The sequence below is a fragment of the Elephantulus edwardii genome, unplaced genomic scaffold, assembly GCF_000299155.1.
Source record: "Elephantulus edwardii isolate Elephantulus edwardi_28Jun2011 unplaced genomic scaffold, EleEdw1.0 scaffold00429, whole genome shotgun sequence".
In the NCBI taxonomy this organism is placed as follows: domain Eukaryota; kingdom Metazoa; phylum Chordata; class Mammalia; order Macroscelidea; family Macroscelididae; genus Elephantulus; species Elephantulus edwardii.
Genome location: NW_006400179.1, coordinates 342,904 through 351,264, shown reverse-complemented (window position 1 = coordinate 351,264; position 8,361 = coordinate 342,904). Strand labels below are relative to the sequence as shown.

At 39.2% G+C, this 8,361-nt stretch overlaps 2 pseudogenes; one reads left to right on the top strand and one right to left on the bottom strand.

Moving 5' to 3' along the window:
- LOC102850026 overlaps window positions 1-6,408 on the bottom strand; it is a 12,822-nt pseudogene extending 6,414 nt beyond the window's left edge.
- Window positions 6,409-6,468: 60 nt separating this feature from the next.
- On the top strand, window positions 6,469-7,453 carry LOC102849615 (annotated as a pseudogene).
- Window positions 7,454-8,361: the final 908 nt, after the last annotated feature.

Sequence of the window (8,361 nt, the reverse complement as noted above, 5' to 3'; positions counted from 1 at the left end):
CTAAAGTTAACTCCGCAAGAAGGGATATACCTTTAACTTGCTGGTCTGTCTAATACTTCTCTTAATCTGAACATTCACATTAAGACAGACTAGGAAGAAGAAGAAGACATGTCATTACCAAACACTTTTTACCAGTCTGTGGCTTCCCTTTTTACCCTGTTGAAGAAGTTTTTGCATGTGCATAGAGTTCTGATTCTTAGAAAGTCCCACTCATGTATTTTATCTTCTCCTGGTAGTAGGTTTTTCAGGATACTTGGAGGACTGTTTATGTTGTGGATTAGGACTACTAAAGTTCTTCCAAGATTTTCTTTAATGAAGTTTATAGTCCTTCATTTTATTCCTAGGTCCATGATCCACCTTGAGTTGGTTTTTGTATATGAAGTGAGGTGTGGATCTTGCTTTAGTCTTCTGCAGATAGTTTTTCAATTCTACCAACACCATTTGTTACAAAGGCTATCTTTTTGCCACTTAACTGATTTCATCTCCTTGTCAAAAATCAGTTTACCATAAACAGATGGGATGATTTCTGGGTTCTCAATTCTTTTCCATTGATCTATGTGTCTGTCATTGTACCAATACCATGCTGTCTTAACTACCATGACAGTGTAGTGGGATTTTAAATCAGGGAGTGAGATGCCTTCTACCATTTTTCTATTTTTAAGGAATGTTTTGCTTATTCAGGGCTTCTTTCCATTCCAAATGAAGCTGGAGATTGCCTTTTCCAACTCGTTGAAGAATGGGATTGGTATTTGTATTGGGATCGCATTGAACGTGTAAATTGTCTTTGATAGTATTCGGCAGTGTTTTTATCACCAGGCAGGGTGTGAATGTACCTGGAATAGGCCGCAGCTGTTAGCAGAAGCTGGCGAAGTGGTGGCTAGAAGATACTCCCTGGGAGGCCATGCCACACAGGTCTTGGCGAAGGTTTTCTTTTTTGCTGACCTTCTACTTTACCAAGCATGCTATCTTTCTCCAGGTACTGTCCCCTCCTAATAACATGATCACAGTATGTGAGATGAAATCTCAGTATCTTTGACTATTAGAAGCATTTTGGCTGCACTGCTTCCAAGACAGATTTGTTTGTTCTTTCATTAGTCCATGGTATAGTCAATATTCACTGCCACTACTGTAGTAAAAATGCATCCATTTTATTCTGGTTTTCTTTATTCATTATCTAACTTTCACAATGAACAACTCTGTCCTCAAAGTGATATCCTGGCTTTAAGTTATTTAAAGAAGTCCTTTTCAGCAAATTTGTTCAACATTGTTTGATTTCTGAACTGCTACTTCCATTGCCATTGTTAATGGATTAAAATAAAGTTAAGTTCCTGACAACTTCAGTCTTTTTTTCCATTTAACTTGATGGTGTTTTTTGACCCAGATATGAAGATTTCTGTTTTGTTTTGTTGAGGTGTAGTCCATACTGAAAGATACAGTGTTTATTTTTTCCATCAATAATTCAAATTTTTAATTACTATAATCAAGGTTGTGTCATCTGTATATCACATAGGTTGTTAATGAGTCATCCTTCATTTCTGATACTACTATGTAACTATATTCCTATAATCAAGTTTCTTAAATTACTTTTTCAGTTTACAGGTGAAATAGGTTTGAACAAAGAATATAAGCTTGCTACATACATTTCCTCATTTTAAACCATGTAGTACTTCTTTCTTCTAGTATAGATGAATACTTATAGTCAATGTACCAGATCTGCCTAAGCACAGTATGTGTTCAGGAATTACCATCTTACACAATGTTATTAATTACTTGCAATTATTCATGCAGTTTAATGCCCTTGCAGACTGAGTAAAGCACAAGTCGACATCTTTCTGATACTTTTTCATATGAGCCAAGATCTATTTGACGTTAGCAATGATGTCACTGCTTCATGTTCTTTTCTGAATCCAGCTTGAATTTCTGGCAGTTCCTTGTCAAAGTATTATTCCAGTCTCTTTTTTATCTTCAACAAAATTTTACTTTATGTTAATGATACTGTTTCTTTTCAGTAGCACAACTATAGATCTCTTCTGGTCCGTTGGCCAGGTTTCTCAATCTTTTGGCTTAGATGACTAAGAATGTCAGTGCTTCAACTATTTGTTGAAATATCTCAATTGTTATACTGTTCATTACTTGCACATGTTCAATAAAATGTTGATTATCACCATATCTTCTGCATCTTTTGGTCAATTCCTACATGTTTTGGGTTTAGGGTTTTTTTGTGTTTTTGTTGTGTGTGGGTTGTTTTTTTTTTTTTTAGTTCCTACATGTTTTATCTTTAATCTGCAACCTTCAGGCCTGGTTTTAATTTATTTTGGTCAAATATTCTTCTAATTTATATAGCACTGGTCTATTTGCTGTACAGAGGTAACTCGTGGTTACTGTGATGCTAAACACTGTGACGCTGATGTGTCTAATGTGATAATGGTTACCTATGGTGGACAGTGTTTGGTGGAGCTCCTCGATTAAAACAAGATTGAAAGCAAGAATGGCATCCACTTCTGAAATAGCTTGCCTCCGGAAACTCTGTGAACTTGGAGAAACACAAGAAGTTACACAAATGTTCAGGTCTTTTGTTCATAGGGTCACTATGAGTCATCTACAACTCGATGGCACTTAACAACAAGGACAACATGTTTTATAGTGTTTTTTTAATTGTTTACTATTGTGAATAACATTTTATTATTTATTATGTTTTCTAATGTGTGAAAAAGTTCTGTTGATTTTCATTTACTGATTTGATTTTTCAGTAACTATATTGAATTCTTTTTAAAAGTCTGTTTAAAAAGAATAATTCTTCAAAATTGGTTCATGAATTATGATAAATGTATTATTATACTATTGTTTTGTTGTTCTTTGTCACCATTTATTTGACTGTAATTCTTGGTGGCATCACATATAACAGAGAAAAGTTGTGTGGTCTTGCACTACCTTCTTAATGGTTGCTATATTTCAATCTGTTGTTGCAGCTCTTATATTCCAACCTGGGGGCTCATATCCATGACCCCAGGCAGCATTCTCTTATGACACACGAAATAGTCATTGGATGATTTTTTGAAATAGATTGTTCTTATTTTGGATATTCTACTGAAACTGTCTACTCTGGCTGATCCTATCAGTATTTTAAATACTGATAGTACAGCTTCCAATAGTGTCACAATAAGTAAGTAGATACAGCGGATAATCCTACTGAATATTGTTATCTTATTTTTTTCCACAGTAGACATCCAATTGAGAAAGTTTCCATTCATCCAGAGTTTATTTATTTAGGAAACCCTTGATAGCTTGATTGCTGCTGAGTCAAGCATGACTCAACCTTCCTATAACTATCATCATTTATCAAAGTTTATAGAGTTTCCAGAGGCATGGTTTTTAGGAAGTGGATGCCACTACTGCTTCCAAACCTGTCTTAAACTGGGAGCTCCATCAAACACTGTACACTGGGTAACCATTAAGGTATTTGACATCCCAATTGCACAAGGTTCAGTATAACAGAAACCCCAGGTTACCTCATTATTGACAGAATATTGACGATATTCCTCCAAAACATAATAACAACCAACTTTAAGTACAAAGGCCCTCCCTGAGGTCTTGTTGACTCTAAATGAGAGGCTTAAATTTAAAAAAAAAACAACCCAGCCACAAACCCAATATAGTATATTGTTGTTATATTCCATTATAGCTTTACTATTATTATTTTTCTTTATGTTGCCTTTCCTTATACCCTACTTGCTTATTAATTTTTCTCCTTTTTCTTTATAATCCTTGCTAACTCTCCAAGATTGCTTTTATCTGTTCATAATTGTTTCTTTAGCTTTTATCTGTTGTTGTTATTGTTGCTGTTGCTATTGTTATGTGCCATCAAGTCACCTGTGACTCATAGCAACCCTATGTACAACAGCCCTAAACCCTTCTCTGCCCTTTGTAAATCTTACTGTCTCTGACACACCTAGCCTTGTTACCCTCACCACTGAATCAGTCCATCTCATCATGGATCTTCCTCTTCTGTGCTATCCCTCCACCCTCCCAAGCATGGCGTCCCTCTCCAAGGACTGGTCCCTCCTTGCAACATATCCAAAGCATGCCAGGTGAAGCTTCAGTAACCTTGCCTCCAAGGAACAGCCTGGTTTCATCCTTTCCAGGACAAACCTGTTTGTTATCTTAACAGTCCATAATATATATATTCAATACTCTTCTTCAGCACTACAGCTCAAAGATATCAATCCTCCTTCTATCAGCCCTAGTCATTGTCTAGCTCTCTGATGCATACCAAGTGATTGTAAAGACCATGGCATGAAGTAGATATACCTTAGTCTCCAGACTGACGTCATTGCTTTTCAGCACTTTTGGAGAGGTCTCTGACAGCAGACTTTGACTACATAATAAGCCTTTTAATTTCCTGGCTGCTGGTGCCAAGAGTGTTGATTAAGGAGACAAGCAAACTAAAGTTGTTTACAATCTAAATGTCCTCACTATCCATCAAAATGCTGCCAGTCGGCCCAGTAGTGAGAATCTTTGTTTTCTTGATATTGAGCCACAATCCATATTGAAGGCTGCAGTCCTTGACTTGCTGCAGCAAGCACTTCAGGTCCTCCTCAGTTTCAACAAGCAGGGTTGTGTCATCTGCATAACACAGGTTGTTGATGAGTCTTCCTCCAATCCTGATGCCACGTTTCTTCTCAAAGAGCCCAGCCTCACGGATAATCTGTTCTGCATATAGACTAAAAAGGTACGGAGATAGGACACATCCCTGCTGTACACCCTTCCCAATTTTGAACCATACAGTGTTCCCTTGCTCTGCTCTGATGACTTCCTCCTGGTCCAAGTGTAGTTTTTGCATAAGCATGATCAATTCCCATTCTTTTCAGAATTAGCTACAGTTTGTTGTGGTCCACACAGTCAAATACCTTTACATTTTGAAGGAAACACAGATAGACATTCCTCTGGTATTCCCTGCTTTCAGCCAAGATCATCTAACATTAGCTACAATATTCCTAGTACCACAACTTTTTCTAAACCCAGCTGGCACATCTGGTGGTTCTCTACTATTATGCTGTTTTGGATAATCTTCTTCAGAATTTTGCTTGCATGTGATAGTAATCATATTGTTCAATATTTGTACACTCTGTTGAATAACCTTTCTTTGGAATGGGAACAAATAAAGATAGATCTCTTCCAGTCAGCTGGCCAGGTGGTTGTCCTCCAGATTTCTTGGCACAACTTCGTGAGCACATCTAGGGCACCACCATTTTGTTGAGATACAGCAGTTGGTATACCGGTAATTTCAGGGGCCTTGTTTTTTGTCAATTCTTTCAGAGCAGCTTGAACTTCCTCCTTTATCACCACAGGCTCTTGCTTATACGTTGTTTCATGAAATTCTTCTGTGTCTGCCAATTCCTTTTGGTACAATGAATCTCTACACTCTTTCCATCTTCTTGTAATATTTCCTGGATCATTTGATATCCTGCCAAAAGCATCCTTTAGTATTGTTAACTCAAGGCTTGAATTTGTTCTTCAGTTCCTTGAGCTTAAGCAATACTAGGGAAGCTTTTATTCTCTATGTAAATAAAAGGCGGAGGGCTGGGGAAGGTTCACAAGAGATTAGTTTTCATTAATTTATTCGAGTATGCTGAGTTAAATATCTCAGTTACAAAAGGACAAAAACTGCATAAGCCTACTGTTTCCTTAGTTTTTAATATCAGTGGTCTTAAACCACAATCGTCTTTTTCTGGCTGACTATGCCATTAATCATTTTTTAATGCTACTTGCACCCTTTAAGAATTGCTCACGAATCTTTCAGTATTGCAGCTCAAGATTTTAATTTTTCCTTCCAGTTTAGAAACACTGAATGTGTTCATCCTTTTTGGTTTTTTAATTCCAAGTCTTTGCATGATTAGCATGTTGCTTTGTCTTCTTCTGGAGTCACCCTTTGACATTTTGTGTTCAACTTTCTTACTTTCATTTCTTCCATTCACTATAACTTTCTAGTTCTACAGCAAGTTTCTGCGTCTATTCTGAAAGCTATTTTAGTATATTTTTTCTTTCTTAGCTTTTATTGTTGCTTTTATGTGCTATAGAGTTAACCACAACCCATCGCAACACTATGTACAATATGTCCTATCCTGAACCAGTCTAACTGTATCAAACATACCTACCCCTACTACCCCATTACCCCAGTTACTATGTGAAACAATCTCTCTCCTGTGCTGTCCCTACACCTTTCCAAGATGATGTCCTTCTGCAAGGACTGGTTTCTTCTAGCCTAAAGGATGTCAGAAAGAACCTCAAAGTCTTTACCTTCGGAGGGCGCAGCTGCTCCGGCCTGGGAGCGCCGGGCACCGAGCCCAGACGGCCCTTGGCGGGCGAAGACAGGGGCCGCGGCGGCAGCGGAGCTGCCTGGCCCTTCATGATGAGAAGTTTTGAGATTTTTCTCTCTTTTTCTGTGTAGTTGGTAGTTTGGAAGGTGAAGAGATGGCTGACAGTGTCAAAATCTTTCTCCAGGACCTGGCCAAGGTCATCAAAGACTCCATCTGGTCCCTCTGTACCATCTCAAAGCTGGATACTCAGATACAGCAGAAGAGGCACGAGCAGCTGTGGAGACCAGCCAGCAGTGTCCTCGCGCAGAGAACGCAGAGTGTAGAGCAGAAGCAGGAGAGCGAGCCACGTATTATAGTAGGATTGTCCTGTGCTGTGCCTGGAATGGAGGCGTATTCTGGTTTAGTCTCATGTTATTTTACCTAGTGTTTATTCCTGCGCTTCATTTAGTGACAGCACAAATCATTGGTGATCCGTCACTACATGGAGATATTTGGTCATGGCTGGAATCCTCATGTCAATTTTTACTGCTCTCTGGGTGCTTCCCCTGTTTGTGCTGAGCAAAGTTGTCAATGCCATTTGGTTCCAAGATACAGCTGATCTGACATTTGAAGTATCTGGAAGGAAGCCTCACCCCTTCCCTAGTGTCAGTAAAATAATTGCTGATATGCTTTTCAAACTTTTGCTGCTAGCTCTTTTCCTTTTCCAGGGGATGTTTGTGAGTCCCTTCTCCATCTGTCTCGTTGGTCAGCTGGCTAACCTCCTTCATATGTCCCTTCAATATTCTCTTTACTGCTTTGTATATCACTGGTCTAATAAAGAAAATGAAAGGCACCAGCGATTGTCAGACATGGAAAGGAATTGGCCTTATTACTTTGGATTTGGTTTGCCCTTGACATTCCTCACAGCAGTGCAGACCTCATACATTATCAGTGGCTGCCTCTTTCCTTTATTAATTATCAGTGCTAATGAGGCTCCTGGCAAAGCATACCTTTATCAGTTGCCCCTCTTCTTAAGCAACAAACTCTTCCACAAGACAGTCTACCTGCAGTCGGCTCTAAGCAGCTCAGCCTCTGCAGAGAAGTTCCCTTCACCACATCCATCTCCTGCCAAACTGAAGGCAGCCGTCAACCACTGATTTCACCTGCCATTAAGGACAGATGCGTGGCACTCTTCTCCCTGCTGACCTCCCCCTAATAAGGGAAGGCAGGACCCAGTCTGCCAAGGGTCCTTTGCATATTCCCTTGTCTCTGACAAACTTAGGCAGAATCTTCCTGACATCAGTGTATAGATTTTTAGCACCCCAGTACTTCAACACAAGTGAAAAGCCTGTGGTCTAAATGGACTGCAGATTTTTCTGTGGCTATTATATAGCATTTGCTGGACCCGGGGCCTGGACTGATTTAAATACTCTGAGCCATTTATCGTCCCACCTTCCTTCCTGACTTCCACCTTTGGATGAATGTGTTTTGTAAATCTAGTTGCTGTAATTTGTGAATTTGTTATGTTCCTTTGGTTCTGTGAAACACATACATTGGATGTGGCTAGTAAAGGAAGATCTCAGTAAAAAAAAAATCTTTGCCTTCAAGGAACAACTTGGTTTCACTCTCTCCAAGACAGACTTGTTCGTTCTCTTGGCAGTTTTGGTAGGTTCAATACTCTGCTTCAGCACCATAACACAAAGGCATAGATTCTTTTGTCATCTTTAGTCATTGTCCAGCTCTCTGATGCATAGCGAAAAACTGATAGATCATGGCCTGGATCAGGTGCACTTAAGTCTCTAGACTGACACTGCTGCTCTTTAGCACTTGGGAGAAGTGTCTGGCAGCAGATTTTCCTAATGCAATTTGTGTTTTGATTTCCTGAGTGGTGGGGACAAGATTGTTGATTGTGGAGCGAAGCAAGCTGAAATTGTTAACATTCTTAGCATCTTCTCCATGTGTCATGGTGCTGCCAATTGGCCCAGTGGTGAGAATCTGTTTTCTTGATGTTGAACTTTAATCCATATTGAAGACCTCAGCCCTTGACCTTCTACAGCAAATGTTT